This window comes from Macrotis lagotis, chromosome 6, assembly GCF_037893015.1.
Source record: "Macrotis lagotis isolate mMagLag1 chromosome 6, bilby.v1.9.chrom.fasta, whole genome shotgun sequence".
Taxonomy (NCBI): Eukaryota; Metazoa; Chordata; class Mammalia; order Peramelemorphia; family Peramelidae; genus Macrotis; species Macrotis lagotis.
The window spans coordinates 51895014-51920293 of NC_133663.1; the positions used below are offsets into that span (position 1 = coordinate 51895014).

Genomic DNA, 25280 nt, shown 5'->3' on the forward strand with positions numbered 1-25280 from the left:
CTAGATCTGATAAGTCAATGTTCTTATAACTGACTCAGGGATAACTTTCCGAGCAACAACAATTCTTTTCTAAGTTTTTAAAATAAAATTTATTTCATTTTTTATGTTACAAATAATATGCTATAATACTAACAAGAGTTCACAGTTCTATCATTCTTTACAGTTAAAAGAACTTTCTTTATCACAATCCAATGAGCTATTATTGTCCATATCAGTCAAAATCTCTTGTATCTATCCCTTTCTCTACTTTTACCACAGCCAATCTAATTCATGCCATTTGACCTATTATCTTAATTGCTACAATAGTCCCCTAATGGATTTCCTTCCATTCAGCCTTTTCACTCTCCAATTCTTACATTAAGAGGCTTCCAAACTGTATATTCCTTGAGCACATCTGACCCTTCTACTTCCCTAAATAATATTCTTCTATGGTTGACATTTAAAACTTTTCACAATCTTTCTCCAGATTAGTTGCATGTTACTCCTCCCCTCCCCACTCAGATTTGTCAAACACATGGTTTCTGGGCCAAATATAACCCATCACACTCCAAAGTGGCCTAAAACAGATAAAAATATAAGGGAAATTTTAACAACGTTAGTGAAAACATAAAAATTCTGATTAATATTAATATATGGAATCCAAGTTAATATATCAATAAGTCAATATACAAAGACATTTTTTATTTATATATGCCCTATTTCTATTTGACATGAATATTCTGGAACAAAGACACCAGCTCATTTGATATTCCCTCTACACATATAAGCAATTCCCAATATTTTTTTGTTCTGCAAACCCCTTTCAACAGGTGAATTTAATATACTACTCAAAATATTCTAAAATGATTTACGCCTCAATCTACCAAGAAATAATTTTTAGCACAAAACCCTTGGAGCATTTATCTAGAACCCTATGTTACAAAAGTGGAACGATGTGTTACTCTGTCTCCTATTTCTATGCATTAACAAATAGCTGAAATGTAACCCTTCCTTACCTTTGTTTATGAGAAATCTTAACCTTCTTCAAAGTTCATTTCAGGGACCTTCTCCAAGAGTCCTTTTCCTCATTCCTTCACTTGTGAGTAGTCCCCTAAAATCATTAAATATTTATGTCAAAAATATACTAATATGTTTAGAAATCAGACATTGGAGCCAGGAAGACTATGATCCCAGTCCTTTGAGAAAAATTGGGGGTATAACTAGATAAATCATTTAGCCTCTTGCTTCTCTAAGTTTCAGAGAAGATGCTAACCTGAATAAATAGAGGGAGTTTTCACACCCAAGAGACTGGAGTACCAATGAAATCATGTCAGTTTTTATACCTATCCCTATATATAATTTTATATGAATGTACTATAAGCCAAATAGAATATCAGTTCTTTGAGGTCAAATAAGGCAACAAATATTTGTACAAACAACAAAAAAAAAGATAATTCCTGTCCTCAAGGAGCTTATATTCTAATGTGGGAAGATAACCCCCCCCCAAAAAAAAAACAATGGAAAGGGAGAAGGAAAGTCCTTCTCTAGGATTTTCTGGAAAAGTCTAGAGTCAAAAGTACAGTCAGGATAATAATAAATCATGGCTGGTTGGGTCTGTCCCCTAAAATGATATCTATGGAAAGAACTCAGTGATGAGAAGGGGAAATCAAGGAATGGTTGATGGAAGCACTGTCTCACTTTTGTATTCCTATTACCATTACAGATGCTAGGTAGTAAGTAAAGGTTTCTTGATGAGCTGAATAGTTATAGGAATCTGTGTGACCAAGAAAAGGAATCAGTTGCATGGAGTCTTCATTTTTAGATTCAAAAAAAAACACTTAAATTCCTTCCTTTCTATGAGAAGGAATATGATGTTTGAATGTAAAACCAAAAGTGAACCTGAAATATTTTTTACTCTTAATGAGACACTTGCCCTAGGACTTTGTATTTCTGTTAAGTCATCTTTTCCCTTGACTTTTTAACTACATTTTCACTAGTTATTCCAACCTCAATTAATGACAGTAGGTTATATTGATACTCTGGCAGCATGAGATGTGACTTGTAGTTAGGTGACTCCCTGTTATGATTTAGTGAGTATGTTCTCCTTACCTAAAGTTTAATTTCCCTGTGGCAAATTCAAGTTACAGCAAAAGAATTTCATATTTCCCTGAAGGCATGGGTACACCAAGACAGGAAATTACTTACAAGTCACACCTAACTCCACAATTCTCTATGCACATCATTCTATGCATGTACATACATGTTTTTGCATGTCCCTGGGAAGATTGAGTACCAATCTCAACAATTTTATGAATAGGTAAGTATGCATTGCACATATTCTAAAATGTTACTCTAGATTAGAAATAAATGTCCTATGTTCAATAGAATTTAACTGCAAATATTCTACTCACAAGATTAAAATTGTACTTGAAAACTGTCTACCAATTTAAAATCTTCCCTTTCTTTTTCTGGTTTAGAGCCATGGGTGGTCTCCAAAGACAGGTTTCACTATAATTGAAAACTAGCATAAAGTCAACAGTTCAAGATCAAACATTTACCCATGAATTATTTCCTGGCAGGTATGCGACCTTGCAAATGAAAATTAATTATCCAGTCATATCAGCAAGAATTCAAAAGTAAAATCCTGCCATTATCAGAAGGGTGTCCTTGCCAGAAAATTAGAATATTGATCCATTTTCTGGCTCAAAACATATTCACAATGGTACAAGAAAGCCACTTTGAAAGTTTGCTGAGAGACTTGATAAATGATGGATTAACCCCAGTTTACCTTCTTTCGATCAACAAATCTGGGGAAATCCTCCAAATAGCTTAATCAGCTGGAATCTCCCCAAGTCCCTGCCATTATCTCTTAGCAAAGTCCTTTGGCTAATGTTGTCCTCTCTCTTCTTCTGAGTCAGCATGGAAATCTCAGTCTCAGTCTACCTTTGGCAGGTCAACACTCTGTCAGGTAAATGAACTGCTGCCTATAGTCATAGATGGACTGTTTTTAAGTTCTGTAAACTCAGCTCCTAAAGCTAGCTGTTCTCCAAGCCAGGAAGAAAATGGACTACTCATTGACCATCCCATCTTGGAAGCTTTGTGACCCTTGTAGTAAGCTCTTTGAACAGATAGAGTTGTGTGCTTTTCTTAATAAGGACAGAATTCATTTCAACAACCAACAATTCACCACTTTCCTACAAGTTTGTTGAAGTTTTTTAAAAATTTTTTTTACTGTTCATTCCACCTGAACCATTCCAATTTTTGTTTATAATATATATCCATTTGCCTAACCACAGTCACTCTATCTGTTCATCCTTTCCCATAAGACTGTTGGTTGAGAACCCAAAGAAAAGAAATTTCATTCACCATGAAGGTCAAACAATAGTTATAGGAATCTCAGTCACAATAACCAGAACTAGATAAACAAGAATTCTGTCCATGAACAATGGGGGGATTGATCTTAATGGATTTGTACACCTGACCCCAGGCATCCTGACTATTTGTTTCATCCTGCAAATATATCCAGATGCTAAGATTTAAAGAGTAGTTCTATCCCACCTTTTAAACTATTTGTAGAAGTCTTTCTACTTCTTTTTAAAGATCTGATCTTTTAATTCACAAAAAATCTTTCAAGAAATCCAGATCTCAAGGAGGAGTTAGAGATGGCCAAATAAAGTAATCAAAAGCATTGATCTATTCTAATCCATACTTATATATTGATAGCCTTTGTTTCCAGGCTTGCTTTCTGCCAAATCTATTCTGATTAGTTGCCTCTAGCTTTCTGAGTTTCCTGTATCCTAAATCCTTGTAAAACACAGATCTAGGATTTGCTTCTTTCCCACAACCACTTATTGCTATTTTATAAGATCACATTAAACCCTGATTGTCTTAAAGATCGTTCTATGAACTTAAGAATTTTATTAATATAGTGGATAAAGAGCTAAGTTTGAAAGTAGGAAAATCTGGGTTCAAGTACTGCCATAAAAACATATTTGATTTATGAATGCCAGCTGGTATTTAACCACTCAGTGGCTCAACACAACTTAAAAAAAAAAACAGAGGCTATTTATATAATAATCTTTATAGAATCAAACATTAATTTTGAAAACCACAAAATAGCATTATCTAGGTTGCATTTTAATTTATTTTTTTTTATTTTGTTAAACATTAAAGAATTACATTTTAATCTGGTTCAGTATCATAGAGAGTTCTGGAGAAGTGAATTGGACACTTTCTGGTCCAGATAAGTCTCTAAAACTTTGAACTGCAGAAAATTGGTGACTTGGACTGATGGAAAGAATATTCTCACCTGGGAATTCATGGAGAATTGATTAACAGGTTCAGTTTCTGTCCCTATTGCTTCAAATCATTAAATATTTTACCTATCTCTCTTCTTATCCTGGTATCTCACAATTTATAATCATTGGCAGCATATACTTAATTAATAGTTGTTAAATTAACAGAAGAGAATTAAAAATTTCGTTGTATTGTCCTGATGAGGACTTTCCACTCATTTTTGCTTCTGGGTAAAACTGGGAAACATAAAAAAGAATGGGATTCATCCTTGAAATACGAAATTGGATTTTGTAAAAACTGATAATAAGGTTTATAAAAGACTACTATCTATTTCAATAACTTCTTAACAGAAGGCATAAAAAGCTTCAGTGCTGTAACACAAAGTAGTAAGAAATGAAATTTAGGAAATTCCAACTGGGACTAAGATATTTAGCACAATGTTGTGGTTGTTTTTTTTTTTTCCTTCATTCTCGAAGAGGACTGTGATATCAGGGATTGGAATACCGTGACAGGCATATGAATTGGATTTGATTGGGGGATGCTGTGTTAAGTCACCAGCCTCACTTTCTCTTCTGAAGTCATCCGAGCCCAGTGACCAGATATGGATCAGGACGACTGAAGATGGTCACTACTTGGTAGCTAGGGGATTCAGTGAATAGAGTAGTTGGAATCAGTAGACTTATTTTCCTGGGTTCAAATCTAGACTCAGATGAGATTAGTGACCCTGAGCAAGTCACTTAACCCTGTTCATCTCAGTTCCTCATCTGTAAAATAAATTGAAGAAAGAAATGCTAAACCACTCAGATATCTAGCATAATGTAGCAGTGAGTCAAAGGACTCATATAGGACCTATGTGGTCAAATCTGTTAACTTATCTGGATCCCAAAATTAATAAATTTTGGACTAGATGTAAAATCCATTATAAGTCAAAACTTATGAACTAATCTATGAAGTCACCAAGTCACCAATTTTCTGCAGTTCAAAGTTTTAGAGACTTATCTGGACCAGAAAGTGTCCAATTCACTTCTCCAGAAATCTCTATGATACTGAACCAGATTAAAATGTAATTCTTTAATGTTTAACAAAATAAAAAAAATTAAATTAAAATGCAACCTAGATAATCTATGAAAATATATTAAACTAAATTTTTCAAATTTAGAGCACAAGAGAATATTCTCATAAATATCAGTTAGGCAGTAGTAATGAAAAAGGGGACAGTCTGAGGTAGCTTCTACAGAATGAATGGGTGTGTGCCTCAACCATTTGGTCTTGTCTCTGAACACCAAACTAAGAAGCTAAATAACATGATATTCCATGATTATCAGTGTTCTATTATTTACAATCAGGATGCAACACTGGGAGAATATTGATATTAAAAGAGAAAGACTAAGAAAAAGTAATTTTTGAAAAGATGTACCTTTAACATAATAAGTACTCTTCTTCCAAAAGATATTCCACTTAGATGTTCTGAAAAGGCAGAAAAAATATTCAAACAAATCATATGTAATTATGAAAATGATAACATTAATATAGCACTTTGGCATTTGCAGGACACTCTTTTTGAAACTTGAAATATTTTTTTCAGCTAGATACTGACATTCTCTTTTTTACTGAAGAGAAGCTTAGTTTAATTTTTCAAGGATTACAAATTGAGGCAGGATTTGAACTTGGGTATTTTTGACTGGTAGATCACCCCGCCAATACCATCACCTCACTGCTCAGTCTAGTTAAAGGCCATGTGAGCCAATTCACAACAAACTGAAAATTTGTACTTTTGAGGACCAAAGTCATCAGTATCCATATGTAGTATGTATATAAATACTAGCATGTATAACTCATTAGATGGAAACTAAAAGAACACTGGACAAATTATTTCATCCAAAATTGATATTCCAAGTTATTAACCTTTACACATTATAAATTTGTAGTATATTGATCATTGCCCATCTTTTGTGTCTAATTGTCAGCTATACCCTTTAGGACTTTACTCAAATCAGTTGAATTTGAGAGGAATTCTTCCTAATGTTTGATATTCTTCTCTGAAATTCTGTCTACAAGTTTAATAGTTCTTACTAATTGACAATCACATTAGGACAAGCAGTATTGTTCTCTTCACAGATAACTAAGAGGGAGGACCAATCTTTTTATTCAATCATTATTACTATGTCTCTCTAAAATTGGAGAACTGTCCATTACAATATGTATTTGAATTAGAAATTCGAGTTAGAGAAATAAATCATATCTTACAGTTCATCAGGAAGAGAGGAAGGATCAAAAGAAAAAATACAAAGGTCAAAATTTCAAAGAAAAAGATACCTAGTGCAATGTAAAACTATCCTCGATACTAAGTAAGACTGTCTCTGGCTTTACATTATTCCTTTTCCCATATCACAGAATATGCAGCCTATTTCTAGGTCTCTAATACTTCAGATGTTCCTGCCATGCTGAAATTATATCCTTAATTATTTAACATGTGACATAAACATGTGCTCACAAAAAAGATTTTCTCTACGTGAAAGGTAAATGACAAATCTTTTCACATGATGTATTCATGACAACTTAATTTTATGTGTCTCAGAGAGACTATTCCAAAAATGTTCTCTCATACTGAATAGTATAAGCACGTTAGTCCAAGTTACTATGATATGATAGAAGGAATGTTGGGTTTAGAGCCAGAAAAATTTGATATAAACCCCCCACTTAGTAGTTTATTCTCTGAATGACTTTGGACAAATAACTTCACTTCTAAAATTCCTTTAAGTTCCCTCTTCTGTAAAATGAGAGATTTAGACTAAACAAGTTTCATAGTACATTCCATCTTCAAATCCTATGATTCTCTGATGCTGTTTCACTGTGTAACCGTGATCTTGTTTCACTCCAAGCACAGTTGCTCCTCAAAAGAATCTTTCTAATGTTTAGATTTAGCTCCTTTTACCTTGTGAGAAAGTAAATCTTCCAAAAAGACTTTTTTTTTGAAAAAAAAGACACAAGAGATAACTCCTTACTTTTTCTCAAACTTGAATCTAAAAGAAAAGAAAAAAATAGATCAAAGATTACTTTTACAGAAGAAACCAATTTTTTGTCCTCTTAGGAACATCAGTCTCCTTTTTTTCTTCCTCCCCAGTCCTGTGGAGGAGCGTCACTTGAAGAGGTAGTAGAAGAAATATCTTAAGATTCTATCTCATATAAGTAAGGTGAGGTTTTTCTTAAAATGTATTAAAACCATTGGTGCAGGGGACTCACTGTGTTTAAAATATAGCAAATGATAAAAGTTTCGACTTAACATAGTATAAAAAAACAAATACAGGAACAGTTATGTGGCACAGTGGATAGAGCACCAGCCATGGAGTCAGGAGGACCTGAGTTCATATTCTGCCTCAAGCATTTAGTAATTGCCTAGCTGTGTGATCTTGGACAAGTCACTTAACCCCATTGCCTTTAATAAATAAAATTTAAAAAACCAAATATACAAGGATACAAAGAATTCCTTCTTCAAGTTTCTCCTACCAGATCAAGATGGCCAATATCCAACTGTACCAACTGTATAAATTCTGTGCCTTTCTCTTATATGGACATGAAAATTTCTTATCAACTATTAGACAATTTTTATTGGTTAATTTTATTCTAACCCAGAATATGAAGCACCAGGCTTCCCTGAAATAGCAATCATGTCCAACCTGCAAGTGAATAAAAGATAGGAAAACCATGATTATTTTGCTCATGAATATTTGATGTGCCTCAAGGATAAAATAGGAAGGCTGTTACTTTTACTTCAAAAGAGATAAGGAGGAAGTAATTTTGTGCTTTCAATCAAAAGAAACACTACCACAAATATTTTTATGACAGAAAATTCTGCCACTATATTCAACCTGTTGTTTATATTTTGTGTTATTTTAATATAGTCTTAAGTCTAAACCAATATTTTTCTAGTCCTAAAAATGACTAGGAAAAAAGGACAAATTCATATTTGGAAACCAGGAGAATATATACAAGCAGGTAGATTTTTTTTTCAATTTGGGATATTTGCACTCTCCTTCATGGACTTAAAGAGAATTTAAACCCAAGCTACCTGAAAATTCTAGATTTTTTTTATTTTCTCATTAAAGAACTGTGTGGTGGACCCTGATATGTTTGTGTATGAAAATAAATGAATGGGGGTGGCTAGGTGGCTCAGTGCATAAAGCACTGGCCCTGGAGTCAGGAGTACCTGGGTTCAAATCTGGTCTCAGACACTTAATAATTACTTAGCTGTGTGGCCTTGGGCAAGCCACTTAACCCCATTTGCCTTGCAAAAACCTAAAAAAAAAAAAAATAAATGAATAACATAGCAGTCTTTTATGTATTGGCAATGAATTGGAAATTAAGGAGATGCCCATCAATTGGGAATAACTGAACAAGTTATGATATATGAAGATCATGGGATACCAATGTTCTATGAGAAATCATGAATGGTGGGACTAGAGAAACATGGAATGAATTATAGAAACTGATATTGAGCAAAGAGAATAAAACCAAGAGAACAATGTATACATTAACAACAACATCGTGAGTTGATCAACCTTGACGGTTGTAGCTCCTCTTAGTAGGACAACCCTAAGTGGTTTGCTATGGACAATGAAATCTCCATCCAGAGGAAAAACAAAACAAAACAAAGCTATAACAAAAAATAAAAACCCTACAGAATCTGAATAGATTCTTTTTTTAAAAATTTCTCTTATGTATTTCTTTCCTATCTCATGGTTTCTTTCTTCTTCCTTAATCCTAATTTCTCATCCCCAAAGTGACTAATATGTAAATATGTTAAACCTAAATGTCTATGTACAATATTCACCTGACTGCCACTGAGAGGATGGGTATGGGAAGGGAGGGTGTTAGGAAATTATGTAAATTTGCATATGCATGAGGATGTATGTTGAATATATTTCATAACATGTAATTGGAAAATATTAATTGAACAAAGAAAATAAATGATTGACATGTATATAGGAATACCTATAAAAATAATAACAATATTTCCATACAAGTAGGAAGTAATTTTGTGTTTTTAATGAAAACAAACACTATCACTCAAATTTTTTATGAAAGAAAATTCTGCAAATATTATAACCTGTTGTTTATATTTTATGTTAATTCATCATAGTCTTAAGTCAAAAGCAATATTTTTCTGGTCTAAAAATGACTAGAAAAACAGGAAAATTTCATATTTGGAAGCTAGGATAATGTATACAAGCAGGTAGGTTTTTCTCAATCTGAGGGAAAAGAAGTTAAATAATTCTGGGTTAAAGGTACTATTGAGAAATCATGTCAAAGATGAAAGAGAGGGCTGAAAGGTTCAACTTAAATGTCCTTTTTTCTCTTTGGGCCATTTTTGTTTGTTTCAGTTTTTTTCCCTCAAAGATCAGATCCTTTCATATGCCTGTTCTCCAGTCTTGTCAAAGGAATGAGTTACAAAATGCTAATTTCTGATATATCTCAAATTATAATGCAGAGTTCCATTTTTAAGCCAAAGCATATAATGAGCAAATTATTATAGAAAATGAAAACATTTCCCTGTTAAATGTGTATTTTATGGGAACTGAAAAGAAAAACAGATTGCAGTTGTTTTGTTGAATATTTATTAAAAGTAATAATCTGTGAAACTTCTTTCGAAAAATAAAGCATCTTTGCATACTCCATCAGCTGAAATTGTACTTTTTTATTGTAACTTCCTTGAGTGCATAGCAACATAATAACCCTCTATATTGTAATTCTGGAATATTATTCGGCAGCTGGATATAATGACAAAAATGGCAATTTGGATAGGCAAAAATACTGTCAAAAAGAAACTAAAAAGTAGTTTCTTACTCTTTGTGATGGCGTTTTCTTTTGTTTTGATTCTTTTCAGGTAGTGAGAGAGGGAAGTTATTGTTATTTAGAATAAGCCTCAGATTGCTCTAAGAAATACTGTTAAAGGAATCCATGTTTCACTTAAGTCGCTGATGCTTGAAATCTGACCTGAATATCCATAAGTGCAACAGCATTTCAAACTTGATTTTAAAGAAACATTGGTGAACTTAAGTCAGTGACCTTGGTTATTAGAAGAACTGCAAGTATGTATGTAGACAGTCTTAATGATTTTCAAAGATGCTTAAGCACATCAAATGGCAGCACCTCGTAATAGAGAGAGTTCTTACCTTGATAGCAGGAAGACCAAGGTTTATTGGGTCCTGCTTCTGATATCCCCTGACTCTAGAATCATGAACAAAATAGTCCGTCTATCTGAATCTCCATTTTCCTTTCTATAAAAAGAGGATGATATCTCCTCTAGAATCTATTTGATGTGGTTGTTGTGAGGATAAAATGATGTATGAAAATTGCTTTGCAAAATTCAAAGTACTATATAAATGTCTGTGTGCCTAGGTGATGTGGTTTAATGGAGAGGCAGACTCAAAATTATGAAGAACTGGATTAAAGAGCCAGTCACCTCTTACACAAACAGACTAGCAGATCCTAGATAACCCATGCACTCTCTCAGTTTTCTAGATGACTAAGAATAAAAATTGCAGAGAAGGTTCCAATATGAATGGATAGATGGGCTTTTCTCACCCTGGGAGTTTCCTATAACAATGAAACCAAATTTCCAGACTGTATCCCTATAGCATGTCAGTACTGTTATGCTTGGGTATGAGAACAGTATCTTGAATTTTGAACTTCAGTGACCTCTCTTACAATTAGTACCAGGGCTTTGTTTGAGATGATGGCTTTCTTGGCAAAAATATTTTAAATGCAAATATACAAGATTTCAAGTAAATTTAGACAACAAATAGCTAAAGCTGGACTCTTACTAAGCTCTTAATTCTTAATTAAATATTGAATATTTATTCCAAATACAATGAATGCTATATAAAATATTTTATTGTGTATTTATATATCTGCTTTCCAAATTTTAGAAGAACTTACCTTTGAGAAAGAGAAACAAAGTCATATTCTTCCCTGTACAACATGGAATTCAAAATAAATTAGTCTCTGAAACAATCACATCATTCATCCTGAGAAAAGTAGATTGAAATGGTCTCTCCAAGAGAAATTAATAGTCCCTGACTTGTTTATAAAGAGTTATTATAAGTTGATGTCCTATGGTACATGACCTTATTGTCACAATTTTATCTTTCCCTTTTATCTGTAAGTGAACTGACAATCTAGAAATCTGATAGATTTTGCTCTCATTCCCCTCCTGTTTGCTAATTTATTGGCAGCTAAGAGGAACAGTGAATCCTAGATTCAGTAAGACTTGAATTCAAATTGAGTGTTAAATGCTTCCTAACTCTGTAATGTTGGGACATTTTCTCACTTGTAAATATTAGAACATTTTATTTCATTGTTTTAGCTTGTTTGGATCCTTCCTAGGAAGTGTCTGTTGAGGAAAATTAAATGTGTCACATATATGCATCTATCTATCTATATCTATATCTGCATCTGTATCTGTATCTGTATCTACATCTACATCTACATATCTATATCTACATCTGTATCTATATATCTATATCTATATCTATATCTATATCTATATCGATATCTATCTATATCTATCTATATATATCTTAAAGCTACTTAACTACTGTCTGCTTCAGTTTCCTCAACTGCAAAATGGAGATCCTAATAGCCTCTACCTCATAAAGTTGTTGCAAAGAATGAGATGATATAATATAAAGCATCTGGCACAATAACTAATACATGGCAATTATGAAAAATGGGAATCAGTCGACCTACCCCAAGAAATAAAACTTAAACCAAAGTAAATGCAGGAAGTGTTTATTACAGTTCTCACCAGAAGCAGGTGGTGGGCTCCTCAGAGCATCCACACTGGTATAAAAGCAGAGCAAGCTTATATACTGTCATTTCAGTCCTACTTCCTCCCATCAGAGCCAGGATTGGTCTAGGCTCCTCTAGGTTACCACCCTTTTATACCCTCGCCTAGTATGTATCCCCTTGATATGTTCCCCCACCCAGATCATGCCTTCACATATTTTGCATTTTCTTATAATGAATCTTAAGCTCCATCTTAAGCATAGAAGTCAATATGTAAGAAGCTAATTAAACCTGCACAGTGGCTTAGAGCATGGTAACTGGGCCATGACCCAGTAAGTCCAATCTGGGACTTCTAGTACAAGAATTGGGGCCTCAGAACCCAATTCTATTGTTAATAATTAATAATGAAAGCACAATTAATCTTATAGTACAGGACAGTTTTGTAAGTTACCTCTTGGTCAACTACTTTTTTAGCACTATTTGTGGAAGCAGAATTCTTCCTAAAATGGGATTCTATATACTATAGTAATAATCAATTATTAATAAATAAATTGCTACTCATTCTCTTTACTTATCACTTCTTTGATAAGTGCATCTTACAGAATGTCTTTATCTGTAATTAAGGTAGCCAAACAAGATAGTATCCACATTTAGGGGAAAAAGATAGGAAATAAGGAATGCCTTGCTCTTGAACTCTGGAAAATGAGATAAGAAACAGTTTGCCATGACTGTTCTGCATGAGATTTCACCATGAGAATGGTATCAAAAGAATAACAAATGACATACAATTCCACTTGAACCGTGGAGAACAAAAAGGTGCAGGAATTTTCAGTGAATGTTCCATGTTCATTTTTTTACTATTACAGATGGAATACAATCCTTTTTTAGGCAAAAAAAAAATTTGAATTCTGTCAAAAGTAATTAGCTCACACATTACCTGGTCCATGGTAGATGTTTAATAAATTTTTGTTAGTTGAGTGGTTATTAAATAACAGATTATATTGAAATAAAAGGAATAGTAGAATACAATAGAAAGGAAGACATTTCATAAATATTTACAATGAACTACAATATGGTAATAGAAATAGGGGAAAAATGAAATTCTCTCTGGTTTGAGGGAGATCATATTCTAACTGGAGAAGGTGACATATACAATAACTTTAAATTCAGGGAAAATCTAAAGACCAGATAATAATTAGACAGGGAATTAAGAGAACAGGTGTCAAGTACTAAAGTAATGGCAATACAGATGGCCCCCTACCAAGAGAAAAACTGACTTCAAAAGTGAGAGTACAGGGGCCCTCTGGGATATCTTCACCAAGGGGAAGGATCCAAGGGTTAGTTCCCAGCTGATAATGAGCATCTGCCTTGGGGGGGGGGGGTGCAATGTGCAGTGGAGCAATGTGAAATGGTTAGGTGTTACCAGTCTGTCTTTCTGCTGTGGCCACTGGCGGAAATGATCCTAGAGTTTGGTCAAAAAAACATTGAAAGGGGCGGCTAGGTGGCGCAGTGGATAAAGCACTGGCTCTGGAGTCAGGAGTACCTGGGTTCAAATCCAGTCTCAGACACTTAATAAGTGCCTAACTGTGTGGCTTTGGGCAAGCCACTTAACCCCATTTACCTTTCAAAAACCTAAAAAAAAATAAAATAAAATACATAGCTAGGTCCAAAATTGGGCTTTGGGATATATTTGCCAATACATCTTAGGATATACACATATACTTATCTATCTATATTGGTAGGTTAACATGAATTCGAAACAAAGGAAACAATAACGTTTCTTAATTTAATGTCTTGGGCAAGCCTCTTAACACCATTTGCCTTGCAAAAAACCTAAAAAAAATTGAAAGATTTACATCATTTTACAATGTATGTACTGGCTACATCTAATGCAAATATGGAGAATGCTTGGATGCAACAAGATGAAACTCGAACAATATTGATATATTATAATAATAGTTTTATAATATATTTTATTTCTTTTTTGTCAATAGTCTAAATACCACAGAAATGATGATAAATGATGTCTGTGTCACTTGGAATTGTCAGAGAGTTTGTTTTACCATTTAGAGTGAATTGTCTTTATAGGATAGCTTGTTTGGGTCTTGCTAAAGTAAGTGCCTCTTGAAGAAAAACTAAAAGTATCACATATACATACATACACAAATGATGTATCTTTGTATCTATATGATACATACATACATATATAAATATATATGTATATATGTTTATGTCCATATTTGATGCAAATCTGTGAGTAGATGTTTGTCAGGAATATAATAAATCTACAACAGCATGGATAAATATCTTTTTTTTTCCTGAAATTTTCTGACTAAAATCAATAAGACCCAAACAGAAAAATGAGATGGATAAATTTTCCACTTTGATACATTAAAGATAGAAGTGAGACATAGGAAAAAAGGAATGGATAGCATGTTCATCATAAGTCCTTAAGATTTGTCCTGGGTCATTGAATTGCTGAGAATAGCTAACATCTCTGAACACCATCCAATCTATCAGTGTAAATTTGATTAAATTATGGCTGGCCTACTTTGTCCTCTACTTATGACCTTGTTTTTAAAATTCAAGTAAAATTTCCAATCTCTCATTCATTGGTACCATTCCTGTCCTCTTTAGGTTTTTAAAGATATCTGATAGGGGTTTAGAAATCAAATGCATTTGATTCTTTTAGTACCTTGTAAAGTATCACATCTTGACCTAGTGAATGGAGCTTAACAAGGGGAGCTGTGGGATATCGCACTATCTCCTCACTTAGCATAGACATAAAATCCTTATTATGCATATTTTCCTGAACTTTTCAGCTCAAAGATAGCCATGCATGGAAGAGCATACAGTAGACAAATTAGTACTGAACACCTCTGTCATCAGTGAACTCTGATGAAGAAAACAGTGTGTGTCTATTCTGAGCATCAACTCCATTCATTCTTTATTCTTTTATGCTCTTCCCTAGACTTTTCAAGATTATGTTCCAATGAGTAGGCATTTAGTTTTTCTCCACCTAGGCCTCCCAATTCAAAAAGAAATAAGAAAAACAAATTCTAGTAGTAAAAATATGCAGGGGCAGAAATATAAATAAACAAGAATTTAGATAGCTAAGGTGATTCAATAGCTAGAGCATTGGTCCTAGCACCAGGAAATCTCATCTTCATAAGTTCAAATCTAGTTTCAGTCACTCACTTACTGTGTGATCTTTGGCAAATAACTACACCCCTTTTGCCTTAGTGTCCTCATCTGTAAATTGAGTTGGAGAAGAAAACAGACAACTACTCTAATATCTCTGCCAAGAAAATCACAAATGGAATTAGATTTAGACATGATTTAAAAAACAACCAAATGAGAGAGAGAGAGAGAGAGAGAGAGAGAGAGAGAGAGAGAGGAGAGTACAGAGAGTTGTTCAAGACTCTTCCTGTGAATCTATAACTTTAGATAATACCTCATTTCATCTAACAGAATGTTTTGTATGTCTTCAAAATTTGTTTCTTCATATCTCATTCTTCTAGGTTGATATATCTATGAGTATTAAGGAAAAAAGGTTCCAAAATCACAAGAACACCAGAATTATTCTTTTCTGGAAATAAGGAAATGTATATAAATGTTTAAATAGTTAAATATGCCTGATACTGTAACAGAATGATATTATACCTATTTTGTTAAAAGTACTCAAACTATTGCCTTTAATTGAGAGCTATTCTTACCACAGTCTAGAAAAGTCTCACTATTTTGTACACTTCATTCCTAAAACAGATGAGATGTGAAATGAACTTCATGGATGATAAACAATCGAGTGGCATCTAAGTTTTACACTATGTAAACAAGGACTTCTATGCTAGAGCTTCACAAAATTAACTATAAAAATTTAATGTGGAACCTAAATACAAAAGCAATCAAATCTCCAGAATAATAAGATGGTTTTTAGTGCTAGAATGAAATGAAAGTACTATCTTCTCTTATTTACTTGTGACTACAAAGAAGAGCACCTTAGCATTTTGTGGACTAGAGTTAGAAAGAGCTAGGCATGAAAACTCCCTTTTTAGCTATGTGACCAAAAACAATTCATTTAACTCCTCTAAGCTTCACAATGGAATAGGGGAGTGAAACAGAGAGAGAGAGAGAGAGAGAGAGAGAGAGAGAGAGAGAGAGAGAGAGAGGAGACAATAAATTATCTTGAAGCCAGGAAGATCTGAAATTAAGTTCTCCCTTCCTCTAGTACATTTTAGCTTGTGACTCTAGGAGAAACAATTAACCTGCTCAGTGATCATCAGTCCACCGCCACCCATTAAAATTATCTGTAATTCTAAGTTGAAAAGTGATAATTGTATTTCTCTCTCATCACATCAACTTAGATCAATGTATAGCATGGAAACAATGTAAATACTAACAGATTGCCTTCTGTGGGGGTGGGGTGGGGGGAGGGAAGCGAGATTCGGGGAAAAAATTGTAAAATTAAAAATAAATTAATTAAATAAATAAAAAAGGGGGGGGAAGTGGCAACTAACAATGTAGGAGAAGTTTATTCACCTCAAAGCCATATTTACCAGTGAAATTGCAAGTTCAGTTCTAACCCTACCCACCACAAATGGTATCTACAAGGACCAATAAGATGCTATATGTAAAGTGTTTTGCAAAATTTAAATAACTCTAATTTTCAAAAAATTGTTGAGTAATATATGAATATATCATTTGAAATATTAATATCATGTTCTCTCATTGTGAAAAATATAATTTTTAAATGTGGAATAGCTACATGCAATTTGAAAATACATTTTAAGGATAATACAGATAGCAATATCATTGAGTTTGCATATCCTGAAGAGCTAGGAGCATATGAAGTTGTAAAGAAATTTCAGATACATTTTTTTTTAAATCATGATTCTTCATATGTATACATAAATCAAAATTCTTGTTTTCTCAAGGAATAGGGAAGAAAACTTTGGAATACAAATATTTTAAAAATAATTTTAATTTAATATTATAATTTTAACATTATAATTTAATAATTTAAAACAATGAAATAGTTAAGAATAATTTTTAAACAAAATCTACAAACATCTTCAAAAAGTCATGATCTAGCATTTTTTGAGATGCATGATAAGTGGAGGAAGAAACAAGATGGCAGAGTAAAGTCAGGGAATCCTAGGAGCTCTTTCACATTCCTCTCCAAACAACTTTAAAATAATGCCTCAAAAAAAATTCTGGAGTAGCAGAAACAAAAAAAGGACAATGCAAAATAAATTTCCAGCCTAAAAAATCTTAGGCAAGCAAAAAGTCTTTTAAAGTTTGCTTTGTTTAATTTTGTTTTACACTATTGGGATGAGAGTGAGGCACAGTCAAACATAGTTTGCACCTAGCACACCAGTCTCTGGTCTTGTGGGCATCTAAACTGAGCAACTTTCTGAGCTCTCAACCCACAAAGAGTAAAGGATTTGGACAATTCATCAGAAGGAGATTTTGGGAAATCTTTGATGGCATTAAATTCAGATCTTTTTTGCATTACCCATGAGTAGTTCACAGTTCCAGGATGATAAGGATAATGATCATGTTTTTAGGGTTTTTTTGGAAAGGCAAATGTGGCCAAGGCCACACAGCTAGGTAATTATTAAGTGTCTGAGGTGAGATTTGAACTCAGGTAGTCCTGACTCCAGGGCCAGTGCTCTATCCACTGTGCCACCTAGCTGTCCTGAGGAGAATGATCATGAACACAGATCCTGGTCACAGTTACAGGGTATAAAAGAGTACTTATGGTCACTCATAAACTAAAACATAGGCCAGGAGACCAATGACTACACCTCCCCTTTAAGCATACCCCATTGGACGAAATGAAAACTTACAGACTCCCAGAAATACCTCTGAAAACAGCAGCACAAAAACAACCCAACAACAACAATAACAACAAAAACTCAGCCTTCAGAAAGTAACCCCACCACCCCAGGAGCCGAGCTCAGCTTTAACATAAAGGTAAAGTCAAGAAATAGGCTGAGAATATGAACGAACAATAACAAAGAGCATAGTCAAAAAAATGGTGACAGGAAACATCAAAACACAAATTCAGAAGAAGACAATTACATACAAACCTCTCAAAAATATGAATTCTTCTCAGGCTGGAAAAGAATTGCTGGAATAGCTTAACAAGTATTTGAAAAATCAAATAACAGAAGTAGAGAAAATTAGGAAAACAAATGAAAATGACAAAATAAAATCATGAGAAAAGTCAATAGACTGGGAAAGGAAGCACAAAATACTGAAGAAAATAGTTTTTAAAGCAGAATGGGATTAATCATAAAAGAAACACAAAAAATTCACTGAAAAGAATTCCCTAAAAAAGAATAATTGGATAAATGGGAAAAAAAGATGTATAAAAATGCACTAAAAAGAACGCCTTAAAATATAATTGGCCACATGGAAAAGGAGGTACAGAAACTCAAAAAAGAAAATAATTTCTAGAAAGCTAGAATTGGGCAACTGGAAGCTAGTGATTCCATAAGACATAAAGAAAAAATCAAAAAGAATTATCAAAAAAGCAATTATGAAATATCTCATTGATAATCAACTAATCTTAAAAGAGTGTAGAGAGATAATTTTTAAATTATTTGGACTTCTTGAAAATATTGATGAAAAGAATAACCTAGCCAAAATATTTCAAGAAATTATCAATGAAAAATGTACTGATATCCTAGAAACAAAGAACAAAATATTCATTGAAATATTGTACCAAAAGAAATCTTCAACTGAAAACTACCAGTAATATTATGTAATCAAATTCCAGCTCTCCCAAGTCACAAGAAAATATGACAAGCAACCAGAAAGAAATAATTCAAATGTCATAAAATGGCAGTCAGGAAAGCACAAGATCTAATAAAATATTGGAGGTCTTGAAATGTGATATTAGTGAAAACAAAGTAGGAGTCAGGGTTTTAATGATGAAACCTACTCAGAAAAACTGAGTATAATCTTTCAGGAGAAGGAGATAAATATTTAATATATTTTCAAGAAAACAAAATACAAATGTATCATCACTCACAAAACAGCAGTTGTTCTTATATAATTCACTATATAATAATAAAATGATGGAGGCTACTCAAAGAACCAAATAAAAGGGTTATGCATATCTACCTAAGGAAATTCTAGGGCTCATGTGACACTTCTAAATGGTTCTTCCTTGTTTAATATGCACCAAAATAAAAGATGTTATTTAGAAACAGTTAGCTTTTTCAGTTAAGAAATCCATGTTTGTAAAAACAGGCTCAAGGTACTATGGATATGCATGATACAATATATGTACATGCCAGGCATATCATGGGTCCTAGATGTGCATGCTATCACTTTAAAATCAAGTACCACTAGAAAATGAAGGACATACTGTCCAACATATTAAGAAATGATTTTTTTTCATTCTAGTCATTAAATGTAGAAGGCTTGATGCCACCATCCATGTGCAAATAAAGTCTAAATATTTTCTATTTTGAAATACCAATGAGTTTCATTATTGACTATAGAATCTGAAAGACTGATACCTCAATGGATTTTTTCAAAGGAAGGGACCCAAACCTGGGTCCAAATGCAAATTATGTCAAGACTTACTAATTACTTTCTAAGAGTGGGATGGGAATAGTTGCTTACCCTATTTCCAATGCTGTCTCTATGTCTCTATGACATTGTGAATTACACAGAATCAAAAATATATGTCCTACCTAGAAAAACCCTGATAGATAGATAGATAGATAGATAGATAGATAGATATAGACAGATTGATTGATAGATGATTAGATGTAGATGATATTGAGAAAATGAGAGAGGAGAGAGAGAGAGAGAGAGAGAGAGAGAGAGAGAGAGAGAGAGAGAGAGATTAAGGTTGACATTTTTTTCTTTCATTACTTTGGTCAAATAAATTTCTACTTGATGATGGAGATATCTAAGCTTGAAGATGATTTTATTAGTTCAAGAGGTTCTGGGACCTGTCAGCCCAGAACTGAAGCTTATCTATAAATTGCAGCAAGAGGTGATGTCTCTGGAAACTATCCAAAGAGAAAACAGACACTTAAAAGTATTGGCCCTAGCATGGCTATTTCATCAGCTGAAATGAACCAGTATGTTTTTTTGAGTGCAGAGTCAAAGTGAAATGTAAAAGGACTAATCAGCACTTCTGAAAACTGTTTCTAAGTTCTCCCTAGCCTTAACTATCAGTTTCCCAACACAGCAATGCTTCTTATAATTTCTTTTTATAAACCCTGTTTTAAGTTTTTCTCTTAATGCTGACTGTGAAATCTTTATGGTTAACATTTATTTTGTTTATTTGACAAAACATTGACTCATTCTTGGTTTATACTGTACATTGAATACCTTTTTATCTCTCCCTTTGATGGAAGCCTTAGACATGAGCCATAACATAACTATACTATTTTTGCTTTCATTTTTTGCTGCCAATTGACATGATTGGAATGTAATGAGTTAAAAGATTGGAAGAATCAGAAGCCTAGTTCCATCTCCTCATTTGTGTCCAAACTTACCATCATCAAGTCCAGTTTAAAGGGCATGCCAGCATAAAGGGGAAAGGGTACCTTAGTGGAAAAAGAAAAAAATATATACATATATATATAGTACCATTGATTTGGTGGCTCCACAAGGATAGACTAATTATGGGGGAAACTAAACTCAAAAATGTAAAACAAACCCTGCTAAATTCCAAACTCCAAGAGGAATGTAAAAGTAGAATGAGAACAAAGTGGCATCCTGGGATTTATAGTTCAGAGGGATAAGTATTCATTTCTCAGGTCTAAGATTCATTTGAAACAACCATGATCTATGAACACGAAGACAGAAATGGAATTTTTAAATGGACATGCTGATTTTATGTGATGGACTGAGAGGAAGGAGTAGAAACCTCAAAAACCTAACAGCAGCATTGATCAAGGTTCTCTTCAGCTCTGCCTAGGGTGAAATGAACTGAGCTTGAATGTGTCTTTAGCGTGGAGCAATAAGGGAAAGGAGGCAATCACAAATTATCTACATGAATATCAGAATAGAATACTGGTTAAAGTACCAATTGTATCCATCTTTTTTTTTAAGACTAAGGGGAAATTGGGGTGGCTAGGTGGCATAGTGGAAAAAGCACCGGCCCTGGAGTCAGGAGTACCTGGGTTCAAATCCGGTCTCAGACACTTAATAATTACCTAGCTGTGCGCCTTGAACAAGCCACTTAACCCCATTTGCCTTGCAAAAAAAAAAAAACCTAAAAACAAAACCTAAGGGAAATTTATTAGAGATTATATCTCAAATGAAATATAAGGTTTCTGCAGTTCCCCCAGTAACTGACACCATAATACAATCCACAGGTTGTTTATTTTTTTTTAGGTTTTTTGCAAGGCAAATGGGGTTAAGTGGCTTGCCCAAGGGCACACAGCTAGGTAATTATTAACTGTCTGAGACCGGATTTGAACCCAGGTACTCCTGACTCCAGGGCCGGTGCTTTATCTACTGTGCCACCTAGCCACTTCTACAGGTTGTTTATTGTATATGGATTTTTTGCCATCCAAATTAGAGAGAAATATAAATTGAGATTAAGGAAGAGAACATTTGAACTCTGCCTATATATAATAGCAATTTTGCTAACTGGGGACTTTGAAATATTGTGATTGTATTGCTAATTTTTCATCAAATTATCTATTTACAAATATATGTCAGTATCTTGCTCAAGGATTAAAAAGTTAGATAATTATTAAAATAGTGTGTCTGACTAAATTTCCAAAGACTAATAATGAATAATTAGTATGGCTAGCCAACCAGACCCTCCTAAATCTCTATCAGAGTAAATTAATATATCCTATCCTCCTTGGGCAAAAATACAGATTATGCTAATGTGCAACAAACTCCTATAGACATGTAAAAACAAGACGGTAGTTATAGGAATTGTAAAATTACTTAAGGTCATCTTATGTATATATGCATACATGTATGTGTATGTATATAAATATATTTATATATTTGTGTATGTAATATATATATATATATATATATATATATATATATATATATACGTGTATATTGTGTAGGGGTAGGGGTATGAATAGATTATGGGACTCAAGGGTCAGAAAAATTTGAGTTCAAATTTGGTCTCAGATATTTAGTAGCTGTGTGTCCTTAAGCAAGTCATTAATCCCTCTCTCCATTTCCTCCTAGAGAAAATAGAGATACTAGTACTACAACCTCACAGAGGTTTTGTGAAGATAAAATTGGACAATATTTATAAAGTTCTTTGTAAATGTTAAAGTGCTAATACAAGCTAGCTATGATTCTAATCTCATCCTATTTTATGTGAGATGGAAGATATTAAGTAAAGTTGATTAGTATGTGACATTATAAAGGGCAAAGCAATATGAACTCATCTATTTCATGATGATGGATTAGACTCCTTTATCTCATTTGTCCTGTGAAGAGTATTATTCACACATAAAATAATTTTTTTAAAGAGAAAATTCATTTGAAGAAAATTTTTGAATAATCTACTTACATTTAGATCCTAAAAAGATAATTAAGGAAACGCAAAACTCATCTTTCTCCACAAATATTTTACTTATTCAATTCCCTAAAAATATTTTTGCCTATTTCTATTTTTGAAACTTTTTATTTAAAAGTAAAACATTGGAGAGGGTTATAAAAGACCTGGGTCTGAAAAAAAGACATAAATGGACCTAAGAGTTCCTAAACTATGTAAGAATGACCCAGCATATGTAGAAATAGTTTGAAATGGTATTTTCAAACTTAAATCTAAAGATTATTTATTTGAACCAGTAGATGCTTTTTAACTAAAATATATTTTTTTTTCTCTTCTTTCCCTTTAATGGAAAGAAAAAAATCTATAGAAGATGAGTTTTGGGAATAAAAGAGAGACTTTAAGCTTGAAAAACTGTCCCCAAGGATTAACATTTACCAGCTGTTGAAAATTTCTGCCAATTTTTAAGTCTAAATAAGAGTAAATTTGAGTTTCTTTTAGAGGCAACTTTCCAAGATTAAAAAGAGCTAGGATCTTATCTTTACTACATGAAAGATTTTGAGCAGACCTTCTCAATTAAAAGACTAGGTAGGTCTCATAATAGATAAAATATGGATATAGGACATACAGAACATTCCCTAGAGTGAATTATTGAGTACCTAGTGCAGGATCTTAGACATAGTGCCTCTTGAAGATTTATATTTCCACTTTTATCGAAGTATTTCTCATTGACCAGAATAAAAAGCATAACTGATGGCAGCTCAAAGTCTTTGGTTCCTAATTCAATTGAGTACTTCAATTTTTAAAGGAGAAAACCTCCAGAAGATAATTGGCAAAGGTATATAAACATATTTATACACATATGCATAAAGATCATGCTTGCATAAATATATATGTATGGACTCTGCTTTGTGGTAACGAAGAAAATTAAGAATGATAGAATACAAAAATATTTAAGACGGAATGCTTCATTTTTAAATATCTGGGCATCATTTTTTGGGGGGAGGGTTAGGTTTTTTCCAAGGCAAATGGGTTAAGTGGCTTGCCCAAGGCCACACAGCTAGTTAATTATTAAGTGTCTGAGGCCAGTAGGTACTCATGACTCCAAGGCCAGTGCTCTATCCACTGTGCCACCTAGCCACCCCTGGCACCATGTTTTAAGAAGGACATAGACAAAGTAAAGTACATCCAGAATGAGGTGAGCAAAATTGAAAATCCATGGAATAGCATGGAAGACATAGGTTAGCTTGCTTTAAGTTTTCATTATTTTCAATTTTTGAAAGGTCTTCATGTAAAAGAAGTATTGTACTTGATTTTTCTTAACTCTTGGAAGTTGAAGTCAGATCAGAAAGATGAATTAATAGTATTAATAGTAGGATAGATTTAGTTTGCTATCTGGGAGGCATAGAATACTGGACCTTGAGCTAATAAATTCTCAGATCAACTCCTGCCTCACACATTCAAACATTCAGACAGACACTGGACAAGTCATTTAACTTTTTCCTTCAGTTTCTCCATCTGAAAATTGGGGATGAGAATCCATTTCCCTCCCAGCTTGTTATGAGGATAAAATGAGATAACAGAGGTATCAGTTTCTTTGCACATTATGTCATTATACAAATGCTCGCTATTTTACAAAATTAATATCTATCTAGAAATGGTATGATATGGGAAAGTATTCAGTTCTTAAACTCTAAAGATGCTTAAGTGAATATTGAATAATAACTGAGAATTATAAGATCTAGAATAAAAGTCAGGATATAGGTTAAAGCTCAGATCATATTTATATAACATTTTAGAAAATATGCTTGTCAAATTAAATGAACACAGAGCTTAGTAATTTATCACTTACGGCCCTTGCAACAGCCTTATGATGATGGCAGTATTATCATTTTCACCTCAAAGATGAGGAAATCAAAGTCCAAAGTTGTGGTATTCCCAAATCACAAGGTTAGCAAATGGTAGGATATGAATTTCTCCTCTGAGTAATTTGCTGAACCTATAAGCATGTCATCTTGCAGGAAAATAATACTTCTCATACTTCATTGCTTTATAATCTTGATCTCTTCCTGGATGTACTCTGCTTTGTCAATGGTCTTAAAACATGATGCCCAGATTACTAAAAATGAAACAATATGATCCATGTATACCAGTGATACTATGGACTTCTTAAAAGAAAAATCTTTGTCCTATGTAATATCAACTTCAGAATTATAAGGTGATATATGTGAAATATGGAAAATTTTATTTAACAGCTTATAATAATCACTATATTTTCTGCTCAAAATCAACTGAATTTATTTATATTTCAAACTATTTCTTCTGATATTAATACATTTCATAAATTATATGTTATAGTAATATCATAATTTAAATTTTAGGAATGAAAGAAAACTTGGAAAGAGATCCTTCAAAAAGTCTCATTTTATAGTAAAGAAATTTAAACCCACAGACATAAAGACTTGTCCAAGATGGCACTAAAAGTAAGTGTGAATGTAAATTAGAAATTAAGTCAAAGGCATCTATCAAATGTGTGGTTTAAATAAAACTGAGGTGAGAAGGTGATAACTTGCAGGAAAAAGTTTCTCAATAAAGAACTCAACTTTCTTTTCAAAGATCCCAACAGGCTAGAATAAAGAACAAAATCTAAATAAGATGAAAATTAGTAGAGAGATGTCAAGATCTAGACTTGTTATAAAAAATTCAACCT

General features: G+C 33.2%; 1 long non-coding RNA gene across 1 annotated transcript; it reads right to left on the bottom strand.

Annotated features, from left to right (window-relative positions):
* Positions 1 to 657: 657 nt before the first annotated feature.
* Positions 658 to 9210, bottom strand: LOC141491646 (uncharacterized). The gene is made up of 3 exons (XR_012469692.1): positions 7211 to 9210; positions 5693 to 5742; positions 658 to 1090 (listed from the first exon to the last, which is right to left on the bottom strand). It is a non-coding gene; the product is annotated as an uncharacterized LOC141491646 (long non-coding RNA).
* Positions 9211 to 25280: the final 16070 nt, after the last annotated feature.